Below are 19,795 nucleotides of genomic sequence, written 5' to 3'. Positions count from 1 at the left end.
GTGTCAGGGTTAGGGTTAGGGGCGTGTCCAGCAGGGATGAATTATGGCGTTTCTGCAGAGAGGTCGGGTCCAGAAGTCCAGAGGTCTGCAGAGGATCAAACTGTTTTCCTCTGGTCACATGACGGCGGCCATGTTCCTCATCAGGAGAGCACGGTTCTGATCAGCATTGAAATCCTTCCTGTGGATTTTATTTCCAGATTGCGGGTCGGTTCTGCTGCTCCGGCGCCGGACAGGACTTCAGAACCGCTTCAGAGGAAGTTCAGGTTTTAATTTAACATTTCTAACATGGAACCAGAGCTTTAAAACAAAATAACTTTATGTGCAGCATTTTTAATGACTAAATAAAAACCAAAAACCAATCAGCATAAGCAGCTTCAAAAATGAACAGGTCAAAGGTCAGATATGAGCCAGGAGCCTGTTGATTGGTGCAGAAAGTTTGTATTTGAGGCTCAGATATAATAATCTAGAGATACAGATTTACATTTAATATTTAAACATTTTAATATGAAATCTGACGCCAGTCGTCAAGATGCAGTTTAACTTTACCTGAGATGTTTAAGGTGAACTCCCCCGTCTGTTGCTAAGCAACGCATCAAACGGTCGATGCGTGGCGATCAGCTGTGGGCCAAATCTCCTCCTTCGATTAAAGTTCTGCTGAACCCGGGACGTCTCTCCATGAGACGCAACCAAACTTTGGAGCGACGCCATCTTGGATGCGTTTTACCAGAGCTCAGTAAAACTCACTGAGGTCGATGTAGTAAAAGTTCCTCCAATTGTCATGAAATGGTGGTGTATGGTGGTGAGGAAAACGCAGCAGGCTCAGGATGAGATGAGATATGGCGGTTTAATAATAATCCAGGAAATAAACACAGCCCAAAAACGGTCCCAAAGCCGGGCAGCACGGCCGAACTGAAGCCAGGGCTCAACGCCGGTAGCAACCGGTAAACAAGGGACGAGAAAACAGACTGGGCCCATGGAACGAACCGACAGAGACACAGAGACACAGGTGACACTAAATACACAAGAGGTAATCAGGGAACGAGACACACCTGGGAATAATCAAAGGGAAGACAGGACAACACAGAGACACAGGAAACTTGAAATAAATACACAGAAACACATAGATCACAACACCAATCTTTTTTTTCTGCTCCTTTTCTCTGATGACGATCAGAACCTTACGACGAACAAAAGTTGTTTTACCATTTTTAAAAGAAGTTCCAGGTAAATAAATGAAATTACTATTCAGATTAAAACAGAAACTTCAGAGTAAAATATATCCTAGAAGTGCCAACAGATCCTAGTACCGTATTTTCCAGACTATAAGCGCCTCACTACAAGCCGCTGGTCTCTCCGCCGCGCCGGGTTTTCCTCAAGGGCCCAGCAGAGGGCAGCATCCTAATAATCTGCTGTTAAAGACGCAGCCCTCCGTCTCCAACGCCGAACCATGGATTCGTTCACGCTGAGTTTACTGCAGCGGCTCTTTTTCCCTCCTGTCCTGCCACATCGATAACCTTCAACTTAAAAGCTGCATCATATGAACGTCTTCCTGTTGTTTCCATGGTGAAAGGAAATGAGTTTGAATACATTTCTCCGTCGTTCCCCCTGCTAGCATGAGCTTGTTCTAAATGAAAAGCAGCGCTTTCTTCTTTGATTTCTAATTTTGACTTCCAATGATTCACTTCCTGCTGCAGAGCCCCCTGGTGGTGGAAGAAAAATCCACAGGAAAGCTACAAACCGCCTGGTTCAAAACGTGGGGAAAAAAGTAGCGGCTCATAGTCCGGAAAATACGGTAATCATTTTTCTTCTTGTGAAGAAGTCCAGGTTTAAACTTCAAATAACAAAGTTAAAATCTTTAGAAAGCCGTTTATTTTAGGGAAAAACAGAGCAAGCAAACATTTTTCAGTTTTTTGTCTTAAAGTGTTACTAATATGTAGAAACAGGCACCTTCAGAAAACAATACATTAAAATGCCTCTTTTAGGTGAAAACAGATTTTAACGTCACATTTCCTCCTGATTATTATTTATTTTATGTACTGAGTGTAATGTAATGGAACTATTTTATGTGTAAGGTCACGTTGGAGTAGAACAAGGAAGTGACGTAGAACAAGGAAGTGATATATGTACAGGAGAGATGTGTTAAAAGCCAACAACACACTGTTCAGCAGCCTGAGAATGTGCTAGTGTTATGTTCATTATTAAAGACGTTCAAACGCAATACCGGTGACATCCTTGACTCGGCATAACACTACACTGAGATAAATGGGATGAGATCGATCGTTGGGATGGAGTCGCTGCCGTTCTCGTTTTGATGTCTCAGAAATCATTTAACCCGTCATGACCGTCCGTCGCTAAATGTTTTTATTTTCACTAAAATCCCTGAGTGAACTTTGGCTTCCAATTTTAATAATGTAAACAGGAAGAAGAACGAAGATTCATCATAAAGCCGAAGCTTCCAGCTTCAGATTTACTGATTCTGGATCGAGACGAATCGTCACCTCTGAGCTTCCTGAGATTCAACTTCCTGCCTAGTCAAAGGCCTGTGAACCAGCCACAGATCCAGTGAGGAAGAGGAGGATGAAGGCTGCCTCTTCATTTCCTGCGGCGATGAAACCATCTGGACGTTCAGACGCTGGAAGCAGCAGCTGAATACGAAGTGAAGCTGCAACTCAGGAAACGCTGCCTGAGATTTTCTGTTTATGTTCTGAATAAAACATTTTATAACATTTATAAACTTTCTAAATTCGGAAGGCAGAAGCAGGTTGTAGCAAAACGTTGTTAATCTGGACACAAACCAGGGGAATAATAATAAATATCACACTTTAAATATCCTCAGAAGGTCATAAATAGCTTCAGTTTCAGGTTAATTTGTCAAATTTCTGAAAAATAAAATCAGGTTCTGATGAAGTTCTTCTGCAGCACGGTTTGGGTCCAAACCGCCTCCAGGACCTGTTCTGGTTCTCTGACTGGAGCAGAGATGATTTCTGTGATGAGAACTCCTGATGCCTGGGATCTCCGCCTCCACAGAAACGTCCTGGTTCTGGTCCGGTCCGGTCCGGTGTGGTCGGTTCCCCTCCGGAGGACCGGGCTTCCTCTCACATCTGCCCAGAACCAGACAGTCGGAACCAAACGTCCGCCAACGATCCAGGAACAGTCTGGGGTCACCAACGTCCTTATCCGCTCTGATGCAACTGACCTGATCAATGATTGGCCAGCAGAAACGGAACAACCGGCGCTGGCCAATGAGAAGGAGGCTAATGACTAGCATTAGCATTGGATAGGCTAATGACTAGCAAGCCAAGGGAGGCATGCTGGATTGCCTACTTACTCTGCTGACTATTAGCATAGACATGCTAGCTTTATATTTGGATAACCTAGCATTAGCACTGCCTGGGATAATGTTAGCCTTGAACAGGCTAACAACTAGCATGTCTAGTCTGGCCTGTCGTAACTGACTTTTTTTCTTCATTCAACACTAAAAGCAGAATATTTTAACCTGGTTTGTTTTTTGTGGAACATGCTAATAACATTCTGTATTGAACTTTCACTGATCAAATAAACGTTTCATCAATCACAAGCTAGGCTATAAATATTCTGTTTTTAGTGTAGAATAATATAATAGTTCATGTTTGAGGAGTCTGAGAGTTGAAGTTTGTAAACTGGAACAGTTAAAGATAATTGGTTGTGATCATAATCACAATAAATGAGTAGAAATAATTTTTTCATAACTTAAGGTTGTGAAACATTATTTTCCCAATCAGAAGCCAACTTCAGCTCTGTTTTATACATCATGTTTATGCTTCGTGTCACGTTGGATTACAGTAAACTGTCATCAAGGCAGCTGATATGTGATGTTACAGATTCTGCATATCAATGATAAATGTGTTTTGTTTCTAACATTACCATAACCAATGCTAATGCTAGCCTATCTGTGCTAATGGACAGTGGAGGAAATAGGCGATCCATTGGTTTACCAACCAAGGCATGCTAGCATAGCCTACCCAAAGCTAATGCTAGCTAGTAGCATTCTTCTCATTTTCCAGAGCTGGTTGGTCTCCTCAGTCAGATCAGTAGCTAGCTTCAGTGGATATAACATCCTGGAGAAACAAAGTGGCCGACTGGACAGGAGTCTGAATTTTGGTGCTGAAACTGTAAAATAAAAATAACAATAAATCGTCTCAGAGATCAGGAAATGTTGACATGATCACAGAAAACCTGAGATCATGTCAGGAGACGGGAGATGAAAATGCAGTACTGAATCAGTGAAGGAGCTACAGTCTTTGCTTAGGTGTTCCCCCTCTGGGTCACCTGGTTTCCAGAGCAACAGTTGATGGCTTCCTCCGTTAGCCGTCCTGAAGGTGCTGAACCCCCAGCAGATCTTCTCTGTGTTAACTGGGTCAGAACCGGCCGGACTTTTTCACCGGCTGGCTGTGAGCTGTTGGAGGTTGCTACGGGACGTTCCCTGAAACAAGAAGAAACTGTTTTTACAGCCTGTTTCCTCTCCAGGGATAAACTCTGGAAGCTGTTTCTGTTTCTCCTTCATCGGCTGCTTGGAGGCAGTTTGTGGTCCGAACGGCGATTTATTTGTTCCTCCCTCCTCATCCTGATCAAAGCCAGCGGTTCCACTTCTAAGGATCTTTACAGATAAACACTGAAAATGTGATCATTACACGTGTAGGAGGCAGAAGTACAGACGGCTTTTATGTTGCAGTGGGAGGTTCCACCAGAACCAGCAGAACACAAACGGCTCCGGATCCACCTGGATGATCCAACACATCCATCAGCTCAGCAGGAATCTGGTAGAGAGGAACATGGAGGCTCCAGGGTGTTAGCCAGGCCTGGTGGCATTGGTGGGCATTGCCCACCCACAGAGTCAGCCGAGCCCCCCTGGACTGGAAGCTGTTTGCTGTTTTCACCTCAGAGTGGCCAAATCTGTTCTTCCTATATCTGTGTCCTCTGTCACTGTCTTCTGCAGTTTAAACTCTTTAATCCGTTGTTAACACGTCGTAACCCATTTTTCCGAGCCACCTTTAAACACAAAATGAGCGCTACGACGCTCACGCTGAGTTTACACCTGTGGGCAGAAGGAGACCTGCTGCTGGGCAGAGCAGCTCAGGTTTGTTAGAATCATGGCAGCAAACCAGAAAAACGCAAAGAACTTGGCAGTTTTCCCCAAACTAACAGAACGAGTTCAGTAAAGCTGTTGGATACAGCTAATGTTAGCTAAAAGATGACTAGATAACTAGCTAATGTTAGCTAAAAGATGACTAGATAACTAGCTAATGTTAGCTAAAAGATGACTTGCTAATGTTAGCTAAAAAATGGCTAGCTAATGTTAGCTAAAAGAGGACTAGCTAATACCAATACAGCACCTTAAGCTTGTTAACTAGTAGCCTGTAGGCTACTGATGTTGTTGTCTACATTCAGCTATGTAGATTCATTTTGTTAAACTCATCTGGAGCCGGGCCTGTTGTTAGCACAACGCCAGGACAGACAGACTGCTGGGAAGGGTCAAAGGTCACCTCAAGACTACATGAAGTCCTTATCCTTAAGATAATAATGAAATAATTTAAAAAATAAAACTAATTAAAATAAATCTTTAAAAACATTTTTAAATTGGTTTTGCTTAAAATGAAGAAATATAAATAAAATACATAGAATTGAAAAATACTAATTAAAAGATAAAAGTGAAGATTATTCCCAAGTGCAAAACATGTTGGACGTCTGATCAGCTCAGAGCTCCATCTCAGTCTCTACAGGTCAAAGGTCATGACCCTGAACCAGTATGGCTGAGAGTCTGTTCTGTCTAGAAACAAGATGGCTGCCGGGCTGAGGTTAGAGGTTATCATGGGGTGTACTTAGTTTTCCTCTTTCTGTGAAAACATTCCAGTTTTACTTGTTGGAAACAGAAATGAGGAGCAGATGATCGCAGCAGCGGAGAAACGTTGGCTTATAAAATCTGTTTGCCAGCTGCGGTTCGTCCCAGAAATCCTTTGGTTTCCCTCCACAGTCCGGTTCTGACGGGCCGCTCCGTACCTGGACCTCCACCTGGACCCGGTTCCAGCCCGCCGGGCCCAACATGACGCTCCAACATCAACACGCTCAGTCATAAAGAGAAGAACCAAAATCTGCAGAAAACCTCAGAAATGCTGGCAGGCGTTAAATGAAAACATCAAAGCTCGGGCAGAGGTTGTTTGTTCCTCCTGCGGTTCTGTTCGGCCCAACCCGAACTGTGTGATGTCATCAGCTTATTGTCAGAGACGTCAGCCTGCAGATTTAACCCGAAGACAAGAACAAAACTCTCAGTAATGAATGATTTGATTGATTATAGATCAGGATCACCGATCTGGACACATTGTGCTTTGAAATCCTTTTTCCCTCTAAATCCTCCAGTTGTGGTCTAGTCAAAGCTGACCTTCCATGTTTTGGTTTGATCTCAGGCTCCTCTTTGACCTTTGACCTCAGCCGTATCTGAGAGCAACTCGTTTTGGTGCCGTGTCTTTAAATGCAAATGAGACACTTCAGACTCCGCCCCCTCCAGGTCACAGAGCGTTTCAATCCCGGTCGGCCATTTTTGTAGTTTGTTAGCAGAGCTATGACAATGTAGCGGCACAGAAACGTTTTACTGATTAAAACGTTTGTAGCTGGAGCTTCCAGGCGGACATGTTGGAGCCACAACACGACTGAACACGTCTGGTAAACGAAGCCGGTGAGAATGCTGCAGCGTTCGGCCAAGAAGCAAAGTCCACTTTTCCCCACTGATGTCAGAACATTTACAACTAAATCTGGACTTTAACTACAGAAAATCATTAAAAATGGTGCATTCACAAAGCCGGTCAGCTGGAGGTCTGTGACCTTGTTTAGCATTTCCGCAGCAAAAACTTTAATGCAACAGTTCAAAACTAATATGGAATACTTAACCGGTTGGAAAACATGAAAAAACAGAAAATAAAACTTTCTACTCAGCATCAGGAGAAACTAGTTTTTTATTTTCTGCTCTCCCAGAGACTCCAGGCTCACAGCCAGATGGACTTAAGGGACGAAAAGTTTATTTTTCCTGACTTGTTGCCTTTAAAAAGTCAAGTTTGAACTTTATACTCATTCGCAGGCGAACGCTGCAGGAGACGATGCACTGCTGCATCCTGGCCGGGTCCAACCAGAACCAGAACAGGTGAGAGACAGAGCAGCATGATGAGGAACCATGAGGTGAAGGAGACGCTGCCAGAACCGCGGCTCTGATAACGTGATATTATTTATAGACAGATCATCAGTCAGTGTGAGACAATAAACCCAATTAAAGCCAAGTTCATTCACACTCGGTTCTGGATCAGGTTCTGAATCCAGCTGAAACAAATCAGAGGAAGTTTCTGAGACTCTGACGGACGTGAGGCGGTTCTGGTCCAAACCGTCCAGACTGACCCGGAACTCCGCCAGAGATGGAGTCTTCATCCAGCGAACCGGGCCTGGAAGGCTGCTCAGTGAAGAAGAAGCCAGTGGAACCGTTTGGACGTAATGACCGTCATACATCTGGAAGACGATTGGACCATCCTAACTGAAGAGTGGTGGTGGCAGCATGATGCTGTGGGGCTGTTTTACTGCAGGAGGAACCTGTCCGCTTCAGAATCCTGATGGAATCCAGAGGAAAGAGGATTATGTGGAAACACTGAAGCAACATCGAAAGAAATCATGAGGAAGTTAAAACTCCAGAAGGACGATGAGCTTCACATCCAGAGGTTCTACAAACCCGACCTGGTTCTACCGGTTCTGTCAGGAGGAATGAACCAGAACTCCAGCAAATTACAGGGAGAAAGGTCAGGAAGAAAACCCAGAACATCTGACCCAAATCAGACAGTTTAAGACAATCATCCAAAGGTATGTAAACTTCTGAATTCAGAGAACCTCAACTGAAAATGTTCTTCCTGATTTTTCTGACTTTGAGCGAATAGAAATAATCTGAAGCCAGCGAAGTTTGGTTCTGATTGAACACAGAGCAAATGGGTTTTTTACAGGGTGTATGTAAACTTGTGGTTCCTCAGATGTTTCTGGGTGAAGGATCGTCAGTCTGAGCCGGGCTCTGCAGCGGAGTTTGCTTTTTAACGAGGCTCTTCGGGGGAATCGGCCGGGCTCTGCGGCCCGTCACGTGGTGAACACATATTTCCAGAACCGCTCTGGTTTGGAAACCGGTCCGTTCCCTGGCTTGTTTTTTCCCATGGCCGGCCGATGAAGGCTGCTGCTCCTCTTCCTACATGGAAACAAGCGACCACACCTTCGCCTCGCCCACTGCGACTCACACAGGAACACTTCTTCTCTGATTTAACAACAGTAAAGCGCAATGTGACTGAAATACGGTTTGTACCAGCGTCGGCCATACCCGTCCGTCTGGCTCCCGTTCAGGGTGAGAGACAGGAAGTCTCTCCAGCTCCTGATGCATCACGTCTCCCTCTGGTTCTGCCAGCTGCAGCCACACAGAGCCGCCCCCCCGCTCCTCGGCTTGCTTTCTGACTCACCAACGTTCCTGAACAATGGCCGCCATTGAAGGCTCTTTAACGGACAGCCTGCGTCTATTAGCCGGCAGCCATGGCGACGCCACAGCAACTCGGACATGCCGACGGTAGATTCATGCCAACATGGCGCTGAGATGGAAACGATGGCGCATCGTGGTCCAAACATGAAGGAGAAGAACAGGAAGTTTCAGAGTAAAACGCCGCTGAACATCAACTCAACGCTACTCGACCTCTGACCTCCAAAACTGCTCCAAAAGCAGGAAGCGGACTACAGAGCAGGGCATTCTGAGCAAATACAACCAAAGCTAACATGTTAGCCTAACGCTAGCAGCAGAAATGGCTCCTGGTCTTCAGCCAAAGACTAAAGAGAAATCCTCCAACACTAAAATTTGACGCCTCCATCTTGTTTCCATCTGGTGAAGAAGGAAGTTGCTCTCAGTGTCTTCAGAGGTTTTTGTGTCGTTTCCTTCAGTGGTTCTTGGTGCAGCGCCCCCACAGGCCAGGAGGGGAACAGGTTGGTTTGACTCAGAGCCACAGCAGCTGGAGGTGGAACAGATGATGGAGTTCTGGTTCCAGTAGAACCAGGTTGACCGGACCATCAGGAGGAACAGGACTTCAGCTGGATCCTGGTGGGGCCCTGGGCCCCGGGGGTGCCTCTGGCAGGGTGGTGACTTTATGCCCTGGTTTGCTAAGTAGTGTAGTCCAACCAGATCTCTCTGGATGGCTGAATCAGTTTCACATCTATTTGTTGAGTGAAATAAACACAAATGAAACATCCGAGGAACAAAAACGTTTTACTGCTGCAGCTTTCACTGTCTGAGCGGCAGCCATATTGGATTTTGAGCTTGTTGATGGTCAGATGTGACTTCCTAAATCAGATTTCAGGAATTGCTCCAGCTCACTTTTCAAACATGCAAGTTGAAAATTTCACCTTTGAAATGATGAATAAAAGAACCAGACCTTCAAAATAAAACAGGAACAGAAAGTGGAGCTGAATGAAAACCCTGCAACAGTAACGCCAAGCGGTGAAACGTGAAGCTGTGAGTGGAGCGGTGGATGATTTAGAGGTAGGGAGTTTAGCTCTGCAGCTGCCTGGAAGATGTTTATGAGCTGACTCACCCAGAGCGTTGACTTTTCCATCCCGCTCTCAGAGCCGTGTTTACCTTGAGAACATATAATTTCCATGATTTGGTAGAAATGAGTAAGCGTGTTTCACATCTGTGAGTAATTTCTGCTCACCAGGCAAACAGTCCTGCTGCGTTCAGAGCCAGCGCGGCGTCACGCAGAGGAGGCAGGAAGTCAGATTACAGGACGGGGCGGCGAGCTGCGATCCTGGACAACATGTCAGCGCCCCGAGTCGCTGCTGATGCTTCATGAGCTGAGGAAGGTGACCTTTAACCTCCACTGGTCTGCAGCAGGAGACTAGTGGAGCTGCAATTAAACACAGATCAACAAAATCAGCAACATCTTCAATTCAAAAGCCCCTTTGCTGCTAAATTACTGACTGAACAGATATTTGAGCTGAACAACAAAAATATTTCTAGTTTTTAATCTGTTTCAATCTGTAGTTTCTTCATCAGGATGCAGCAAAACCTTTTTCTATCCATTCATCTTTCCAAATTTTCACGAAACCCTGATTATTCATAGAGCTTCTTTAGAGAAGAAGACGCTAACATTAGCATTAGCTGCTACTGTGGATGCTGACATTAGCATTAGCTGCTACTGTGGATGCTAACACTAGCATTAGCTGCTACTGTGAATGCTAACATTAGCATTAGCTGCTACTGTGAATGCTAACATTATCATTAGCAGCCACTGTGGGCGCTGATGTTAGCATTAGCTGCTACTGTGGATGCTGACGTTAGCATTAGCTGCTACTGTGGATGCTAACACTAGCATTAGCTGCTACTGTGAATGCTAACATTATCATTAGCAGCCACTGTGGGCGCTGATGTTAGCATTAGCTGCTACTGTGGATGCTGACGTTAGCATTAGCTGCTACTGTGGGTGCTGACATTAGCATTAGCTGCTACTGTGGATGCTAACACTAGCATTAGCTGCTACTGTGAATGCTAACATTATCATTAGCTGCTACTGTGAATGCTAACATTATCATTAGCAGCCACTGTGGGCGCTGATGTTAGCATTAGCTGCTACTGTGGATGCTGACGTTAGCATTAGCTGCTACTGTGGGTGCTGACATTAGCATTAGCTGCTACTGTGGATGCTAACACTAGCATTAGCTGCTACTGTGAATGCTAACATTATCATTAGCAGCCACTGTGGGCGCTGACATTAGCATTAGCTGCTACTGTGGATGCTGACATTAGCATTAGCTGCTACATGGTTAAAGCTGTCAGACTGACTGCACATGGGCTTTTTACAAGTTTTATTTATGAACTTATTTTACTTCTTGGTGGTTTCTGGGACGTCTCCGTCTCCGTCTCCGTCTCTGTCCCTGACATGTCAGACTCTCTGAGAATCACTGAAGCTCTTAGTTTCTTCTTCATGGTTTAGTTGAATGGGGAGACGTGTTAAACAAGTAAAACTGTGGCTAGTTGGTAGATGAGACTTTAACCACTCAAAACAATTTAAAGACAATAAAACGGGACAGAAACATTTTATGTTCCTAACATTCAGTCCTGCTAGCAGCAATGTCTGAAATGATTCCTGAATGATTTTTATTGAAGATTTTTCCTGTAATGATGTCGATGGAGCTGCTTTAGTCTCAGGGTTCTGAGTACGAACCCTGGTGGTTCTGGTGATTTGGTGGTTCTGGTGATTTGGTGGCAGTGAAACCTTTAAAGTGCCTATTGGTGGGAGTCTGATGTGTTTATAGAAAGAGTCTGATGTTATGAAGACATAGAATATAAAATGAAACCGAAGTTTCCAGATGGTTTCTGTTTCACACTAAAACACAAAATCTTTGACAGAATCTATTTTTTCCTGATCCGTACAGAACGGATCAGCTTTCCTCTGTAAGCTCTTTGTCTTCTGTTCCAAACATCTTACAGTAAAATCTGCATTAATGGCCAGATGTGTTTCACAGCTGTTGGTTTCCCAGTAAAACGGGGGATTCCCATAAAAGAGCTGCTGCTGCAGTAAAAACCGAACCAGAACCAGAGCAGAACCGGTTCTGGTTCTGCTCTGGTTCTGCAGGGAGGAGTCGGATCAGGACAGTAAAGATTCGCTCTGATTGGTGACTAAAAAACACTTGAGACGCATTTCAGAGTCACATCCTGAGGATTAAAGCTCCTCACAGTGAGAGCATTAAACTGCAGAGTGTGTTTATTCTGCATCAGGGGCCCAAAGTGGGTCCTGGAGGCCCGGAGTCCTGCAGGTTCTAGTTCTGTCCCCGGTACCAACAACCTTTTCAGCAGGTCAACGTTCTTCTTAGGCCTCTAACGAGCCGTCATTGGATCCAGGTGAGTTAAACCAGGGAGAGACTAAAACATGCAGGACGCCAGAACCTCAGGGACCTCAGGGACCTCAGGGACCTCAGGGGCCTCAGGGACCTCAGGGGCTTCAGGGACCTCAGGGGCCTCAGGGACCTCGGGGCCTCAGGGGCCTCAGGGACCTCGGGGCCTCAGGGGCCTCAGGGGCCTCAGGGACCTCAGGGGCCTCAGGGACCTCGGGGCCTCAGGGGCCTCAGGGGCCTCAGGGGCCTCAGGGACCTCAGGGGCCTCAGGGGCCTCAGGGACCTCAGGGACCTCAGGGACCTCAGGGGCCTCAGGGGCCTCAGGGGCCTCTGACCTACATGCTCTCTACATTTCTGCTTGTTTTTGGATCAATTCACGCTTGCACTGTAAAAAAAAACCTATCTGAACATCCAACATGCATCCAACATGTATCCAACATCCATCCAACATCCATCCAACATCCATCCAACATCCATCCAACATCCATCCAACATGGATGATTGCTGGTGACACACTGAGTCGGTCCATCTGCCTGAGAAAAACTGTAAAATGTCCTTAACTCCAATAAGGTGGAAGAAAACAAAATAAATGTTGCTAACATCGACTGTACTCTTTGAATTTTTATCTCTTTTAACGCCACCTTTAGTTTCTTTTAATCAGGAGATTTGAATATTATACATTTTATTTTAATTTTGAGACGTCATTTTTCCTCCGTTCCACCTGAATTACATCTGACGTCATTCAGAGATCTTCCTCCTGATTCTTTTTTTTTCAATCAAAATCTCGGTTTTTGGGGTATTTTCTGGCTTTAGAAAAATTACCTAGATAATTTGCAATCTTTTTCCTCATTAAATCCTGTCAAAATTCTAAATAAAGAAGGAAAAAATAACCATCAAACAGACTGGACGCAAATATTTTTATTCTTTAAAGAACTTAAATACGTTCCCATCGATCACAGAGGATTTTACAGGAACTCAGGAGTTAGCTTCGCTTAAGCTCAGTGGTTTTCACCATTTTTGCAGAAAATTTGCAATAAGCTCTGATGTTCATCCATGAGTATTAATGTTTACACCACCCACCGTCTCCATGGCAGCGCGCCTGAATCCAGCTAACATCCATCCAGGTGACAATATTTTTGTTTGGGTTTGTTCATAAAGCTTCATCCAACATGCTGAGCCCTGACGTCAGTCGCTGAAGCCACCATGGCTTGGTCCAGCAGTGGTTGCCATGGAGACCGGACACAGACTGAAGGAGAGTCTGTTAAACAGAGCAATCAGGGTGAGAATGGATAGGGAGAGGAGCAGAGGAAAAGACCGAGAGCTGGAGAGAAAACAATCCAGGAAAACTTCGTCCAGAACATTTAGTTTTTATTACTACTTAGAAATTGTGGAGTACTTATTACTTTTACAAAACTGGAACATACTTAGAAAGTCCAGACGATACCTACTCACTTTAACTTTAGCTATCCATAGATTAGAACAAATTTACAATCCAGAAAAATTACCTAGCAACTCAGAACAGGAATTATCAACATTATTATTGTCTTTCTTCTTTTGCTCTTTCTTTGGTTTATTTTTGTTTGAATTTCCTTTTTAATTCATGTAAGTCACTTTGAATTGCCTTGTTGCTGAAGTTTGTTATATAAATAAAATAACTTTTTGTCTGCAGATGTTCCCGCCGCTGTTTGGTCAACGTCAGAAGAAAAATCTGCTTCATTCCCTCCAGATCAGAAAAACTCGTTTCAGTTCTGCATGTAGAACCTGATTACACCATGTTACCGCAAAGAACTCTGGGAAAATTACACCATGTTACCGCAAAGAACTCTGGGAAAATTACACCATGTTACCGCAAAGAACTCTGGGAAAATTACACCGTGATACTGCAGACTGGCAAAGCAGTCTGGGAAACTTCTGGCTCTCTGTAGTTTAAATTCCAGGTGAACTGGTGAAGCTAACCAGGCGCTGCTCTTGGCTTATTTTGGGGATTTTACACCAATTTAACAGTAAAATACAGAAGCCGTTGAGTAATCTTACTAATATTTTCACACATAAACAGTTTATCCAGCAGAGCAACATCACCAACCAGGTCAGTCATTGTTTTTGGTAAAAAAAAATTCCACATGCTAAACAAATTTCTGGCAGGTGAAACAACATGAAACGAATAAAAACAACACGTCTACGGCTGACTGTGAAATTAAATTATGTTCAAAATGGCTGAATTCTTTGACTGGACAGAGGATTTGCATGGTGGTGCAGCTGGTCGCTGAGTTTCTGCAGATAGGCGGCGTCCAGCGCCGTAACTGTGGTCTCTGAAGTGAGGAGGTTCATTTTTCAGAAGTTTGGGTGATTTATCGCCTCCACTCTCTTTCAGAACTAAAAACACAGAATCACTAACAGCTACAGTCCAGGAGGCTCTGCTAGCTAAGCTAACCCAATGAAACCTAAAGTCCAGCTGCCAAACTGAGCTGGAGTGGAAACGATTAAAACATCATTAAATGTGAAACAGCAACATGAAGCATTCAGTAAAACAGCGTATGCTAACCGTTACTGAGCACAAAGACCACAGAGAGGAGACACAAAATTCAGTTTAATAGCATGAAAAGCTAACACTGCTGCCCTCTGCTAAGCTAACACTGCTGCCCTCTGCTAAGCTAACACTGCAGCCCTCTGCTAAGCTAACACTGCTGCCCTCTGCTAAGCTAACACTGCAGCCCTCTGCTAAGCTAACACTGCTGCCCTCTGCTAAGCTAACACTGCAGCCCTCTGCTAAGCTAACACTGCTGCCCTCTGCTAAGCTAACACTGCAGCCCTCTGCTAAGCTAACACTGCAGCCCTCTGCTAAGCTAACACCCTAACCCGTTGACCTCCAGATTACCTTTGGTATGAGTGAGTGTGTCATGGTTGTTCTTCCTGTAGCTGTGCTTACGTTGACGATACAGATGTGTAAACTGGAATAACTAAAATAAATTTACTTAATGGAAAAAAGTCAAATTGGAAATAAACATTAGGATGAGATGGTTTCTTCTGAGTGTATCAAAATTAGTGAGTGAACACTTTTTTGCGTCACACTAGTCATGTGATCAACAGGATGTTGCTACTGCTGGAAAACATGAAGAAGAGAGTGACAGGAAGTGGCTGGAGGATGATGGCGCCATGTTTTTAATTTAATCACAAGAACAAAGTTATTCACATGTGATTTTAGAAGCTGCTGGTGACATGTAGCCTGCTGTTTCCATGACGACCACATGAGGTTCAGTCGTCATGGCAACGGACAGAAATCATCAGTAACCTGTTAGCTTGTTAGCACTAACTGGATTATTTTAACTTTGTCATGATTTCTGCCACTGTTACGCTTCACAGGCAGCTGTTAGGAGAAACATGGTTACCTCCAGCTGGTTCTGTTCTGGTTCCAGGTTCTGCTCTGGTACTGGGTTCTGATGTTCTGGTCTTCTTCTTTCCTCCGGCCGTTTGAACCGGTTCTGTTTCTGTAGCTCTATAGATCTGCGCAGATGGAAGTAATAAAGCAAGAACAGAGCGGTTCTGTGTGGGTGAAGGCCTGAAGCGGTTCTGTCCTGGTCTCACGGCCGGAGCTCTGGGAAAACATGAAGCGGATTCCGGAGGAACTGGAGCGCCGCAGCTCTCTGCTGCTCGCGGCTCTTTTATCTGGTTGGATGTTTCTGGCCAGAGGACAGAAAGTTTCTTGTTTTCCGTCATCTGCTGGTTTCGTAAGCGTCCTCAGCTGCTCTGTCGGTTTCAGACGGGAGTTTTCAGGTTGTAGGATTCAGAATCAGAAACAGATTTCTGTTCAAATTACTGTAAACGTGTTATGTGAAATAAAAAAACAGATTTCATGTGTTTGTGTTTTGTGGACATATTAATTTAGAGATGATCAAACTTTCTCTGCATTTGGGTTTCATGATCTGAACTTTTGTTACAATCAAAACCAAAGTTCAGTCCTTCAGTGTTGAAACTCAGAAAATCAGTGTTTCCATGGCAACAACATGTCAGAGTGCTGAAGCTGCAGCCTCTAATGGTCTGAGCGCGAAAACACAAACTCATCACTTCCAGAATCAGTTCATCCACATCTACAGGTCAGGGGTCAAAGGTCACGGTCAGGCAGGTCCACATTAGGACCAAGAGAAAGAAAACTAAAACATCCTCAGGTCAGAAGTGAACATGAGCCGAACATTCAGATCGACGGAGGGCACGACCTCTGACCCTTGACCTAATGGAAGGTCCTAATCGTGACCTATTGACCCTGTCAGTGACATGATGCCATTAACAGAGTTGCTCTCAACCTGGACGGACATCAGAGCTGGTTCTGAAGGTCCAGATGTTGTGGGATCTTCCCCAGAAAAGGTAGTAGCCGCTCCATTGCTAACAAATCAGCAACTTTCTTGTTACATTTAGAAAAATTGCAGACAAAATTATTGGTATCGACCAGAAATCTGCAATCGGTGCAGCTGCAATTTTTACCCCATGAATATTTCAAAGGTTTCCGTCGTTCTGCTCCAGCTTCCATCTGATTTTTGCAGCAAATCCTTTAATTTCCAGCAGAATCAGAAATCAGATGAAATGAATCCTCAGTTTGAAGTTTCTCTGAGCGGTTCTGATGAAGCGGGCCCCATCAGGGCCCAGTCAGCAGCAGCCAATCAGCAGCCAGCTCTGCCTGCTTGGGTCCAGTCATGTGACCCGGAGTTTAAATCCAGACTGACGGCGCCGAGCCAACAGAAGCCTCCAGACGACGGCCGACCTCACCTGGCAACACTTCCTGTCCTGCGAGACGCACCGCCTGACCTCCACTGACCTCTATTGACCTCCACTGACCACTACTGACCTCCACTGACCTCTACTGACCTCCACTGACCTCTACTGACCTCCACTGACCTCTACTGACCTCCACTGACCTCTACTGACCAGAGGAGTTTCTGTCAACATGTGATCAGAGCAGCAGGAGGAAACCAGGTGAGTCTGCAATACAATGATTCTCCGTGTCTCCATGTCTCCTCCGTGTCTCCTCCGTGTCTCCATGTCTCCTCCGTGTCTCCGTGTCTCCTCCGTGTCTCCTCCGTGTCTCCTCCATGTCTCCTCCGTGTCTCCATGTTTCCTCCATGTCTCCTCCGTGTCTCCTCCATGTCTCCTCCGTGTCTCCTCCATGTCTCCTCCGTGTCTCCTCCATGTCTCCTCCGTGTCTCCTCCATGTCTCCTCCGTGTCTCCTCCATGTCTCCTCCGTGTCTCCTCCGTGTCTCCATGTCTCCTCCGTGTCTCCGTGTCTCCTCCATGTCTCCTCCATGTCTCCTCCGTGTCTCCATGTTTCCTCCATGTCTCCTCCATGTCTCCTCCATGTCTCCTCCATGTCTCCTCCGTGTCTCCATGTTTCCTCCATGTCTCCTCCATGTCTCCTCCATGTCTCCTCCATGTCTCCTCCGTGTCTCCATGTTTCCTCCATGTCTCCTCCGTGTCTCCTCCATGTCTCCTCCGCCTCAGTGGCTTCACTTTAATCCGTCTCGGTCGGTGGAGCAGCAGCAGTTTTTCCATTAGTGGATCATGTGAGCTGCTTCCTGACTTTCCTGCAGGATTTCGGCTCCACACTTGATTCCTTTCATCAGTCTGAAACTTGAAGCGTCTCCTGATGTTTCATGTTTTAACTTTCTACTGAATAAATAATAAACTGTTTGCTCTGCTGACCAATCAGAAGCCAGGATGTTCCCACCTGTAAACACGCAGCAGCTCCACCTGAAATCAGATGAGGTTTCTGAGCCTAGCAGGAGTATTATGGGATGCCTGCTGCTTTCTGCCTGCTGAGGAAGAGGAAGGGAGCCTTCATCCTGTCAGATTAGAAAACCATGTGAGTCTGTTTCCCTCTGAGGCCAAAATAACCCAGATTTGATTAAAGTCCTGCAAACTGGACATGGAGACGCCACAGGAAAGTAAATACACCCCGTCCACCAGGCGGCGCTAGTTCTAAATCTCTCAGCGTCTATAAAAGAGATCTGAGGCATCCTGCAGGAGCAGAGCGTGAAAAAGTAAGTACACCCTCCAGCTGCAGGTGGAGGAGCGCTGGTCCATTCAGGTTCTGCTCAGATTACCGGTCAGGCAGACGCCTGGACTTTGACTAGGCCATTGCAGCACCTTGAATCTCTTTGTTTCAGTCGTTCAGATCTGCTGCTGTTTGGACCCGGATCCCAACCCATCACACCTCCACCGCCGTGCTTCACTGCAGTTCTGCTGCGCCTGGTTTCCTCCATCTTGGTCCAAAGTCTCGTCTCTCCAGAGGAAATTGTCCCAGAAGTCTTTGCTCTGCTGGCCTCCGTCTGGCAGCCATCTTGTTTCTGACAGAACCTTTCCAGTCAGCTGTGCTGGTTCATTGTCTTGACCTTTGAACTTTGACCTGCTGCCTGCAGAGTCAGAGGAGGACCTCTGACCTTCCTGCTGCAGGTGATCAGCTGATGAAATGTTTTCCTTTCTGATGGACTTCAGATGGTTTACAGATGACCTTTGACCCCTCCCAGGTTCTCTCAGGTGTCTTTCCTTTCTGTTACTCAAAGTCTTGATGTTTTTGTTTAGAAACGGTGAAATGCAGTTTCATCTGATCTGGTGACGTTTCAAAATGTTGCCCAGATTTTCCAGCTTGTTTAAATTTGCAGTTTGTTTCTCAGATTTCCTCTCCTGTTCAGTTTTAGAGCCTGGAATGAAGGTCTGAACATTTAAAATGTGTATTGAACGATAAATGAAACGAGTACAAACAGATTGAAGTTATTGATTGATTAATTCAGTGTCATCTCAGCAGGAACTGCTGCTGTCCTGTGAAACAAACAAATGGATCATAGATTTTTATTGGGTCTGTTTGAAATGCATTGAAAGACGTTTGCAGGCTTTGTGTACATGTGGCTAAACTCTGTCTTCCTCTGCTGGGTGTTCACGCTAAAAGATTCCCCGGGGACCTGAGCACCTTTTAAAGGTTCCCGAAGATACCATTGTGGAGGGAATAAAACAATAAACTATGCACTTTAGAAGTTTAATGTTAGATTTATATTTATACAAATGTGTTTTTAGAGGTGCTCAAAGATAAACAGTATTTGATAATATATATTATTGTGATGATTTGGTTGTTTTTGTCAAAGTTTGTGTGTATTTGTTGGTGGGTTTGTTAACTGGAGCAGCCATGTTAGCCACATGCTGTTAGCTCCGTGTTAGCCACATGCTGTTAGCTCCGTGTTAGCCACATGCTGTTAGCTCCATGTTAGAAACATGCTGTTAGCGCCATGTTAGCCACATGCTGTTAGCTCCATGTTAGCCACATGCTGTTAGCTCCATGTTAGCCACATGCTGTTAGCTCCGTGTTAGCCACATGCTGTTAGCTCCATGTTAGAAACATGCTGTTAGCTCCATGTTAGCCACATGCCGTTAGCTCTATGTTAGAAACATGCTGTTAGCGCCATGTTAGCCACATGCTGTTAGCTCCATGTTAGCCACATGCTGTTAGCTCCATGTTAGCCACATGCCGTTAGCTCTATGTTAGAAACATGCCGTTAGCATCATGTTAGCCACATGCTGTTAGTTCCATGTTAGCCACATGCTGTTAGCTCCATGTTAGAAACATGCTGTTAGCTCCATGTTAGCCACATGCTGTTAGCTCCATGTTAGCCACATGCTGTTAGCTCCATGTTAGCCACATGCCGTTAGCTCTATGTTAGAAACATGCCGTTAGCATCATGTTAGCCACATGCTGTTAGTTCCATGTTAGCCACATGCTGTTAGCTCCATGTTAGCCACATGCTGTTAGCTCCATGTTAGCCACATGCTGTTAGCTCCATGTTAGCCACATGCTGTTAGCTCCATGTTAGAAACATGCTGTTAGCTCCATGTTAG

At 45.2% G+C, this 19,795-nt stretch overlaps 1 protein-coding gene and 2 long non-coding RNA genes across 6 annotated transcripts in view; 2 read left to right on the top strand and 1 right to left on the bottom strand.

Moving 5' to 3' along the window:
* Positions 1–6,621: 6,621 nt before the first annotated feature.
* On the top strand, positions 6,622–15,315 carry LOC111609230. Its single transcript, XR_002752997.1, has 3 exons — positions 6,622–7,171; positions 9,747–9,891; positions 13,592–15,315. It is a non-coding gene; the product is annotated as an uncharacterized LOC111609230 (long non-coding RNA).
* Positions 9,857–15,373, bottom strand: LOC111609231. Its single transcript, XR_002752998.1, has 3 exons — positions 15,309–15,373; positions 13,003–13,180; positions 9,857–9,935 (listed from the first exon to the last, which is right to left on the bottom strand). It is a non-coding gene; the product is annotated as an uncharacterized LOC111609231 (long non-coding RNA).
* A 1,213-nt stretch (positions 15,374–16,586) lies between these two features.
* Positions 16,587–19,795, top strand: part of LOC102219861 (melanophilin-like) — a 32,333-nt gene continuing 29,124 nt past the window's right edge. For all 4 annotated transcript variants that reach the window (XM_023336384.1, XM_023336385.1, XM_023336383.1 and 1 more), the window contains exon 1: positions 16,587–16,887. The gene's annotated coding sequence lies outside the window, so the exon portion shown is untranslated. The remainder of the gene's footprint in view (positions 16,888–19,795) is intronic.

Source organism: Xiphophorus maculatus, chromosome 7 (genome assembly GCF_002775205.1).
Source record: "Xiphophorus maculatus strain JP 163 A chromosome 7, X_maculatus-5.0-male, whole genome shotgun sequence".
Taxonomy (NCBI): Eukaryota; Metazoa; Chordata; class Actinopteri; order Cyprinodontiformes; family Poeciliidae; genus Xiphophorus; species Xiphophorus maculatus.
This window is presented reverse-complemented; position numbering and strand designations above follow the sequence as displayed.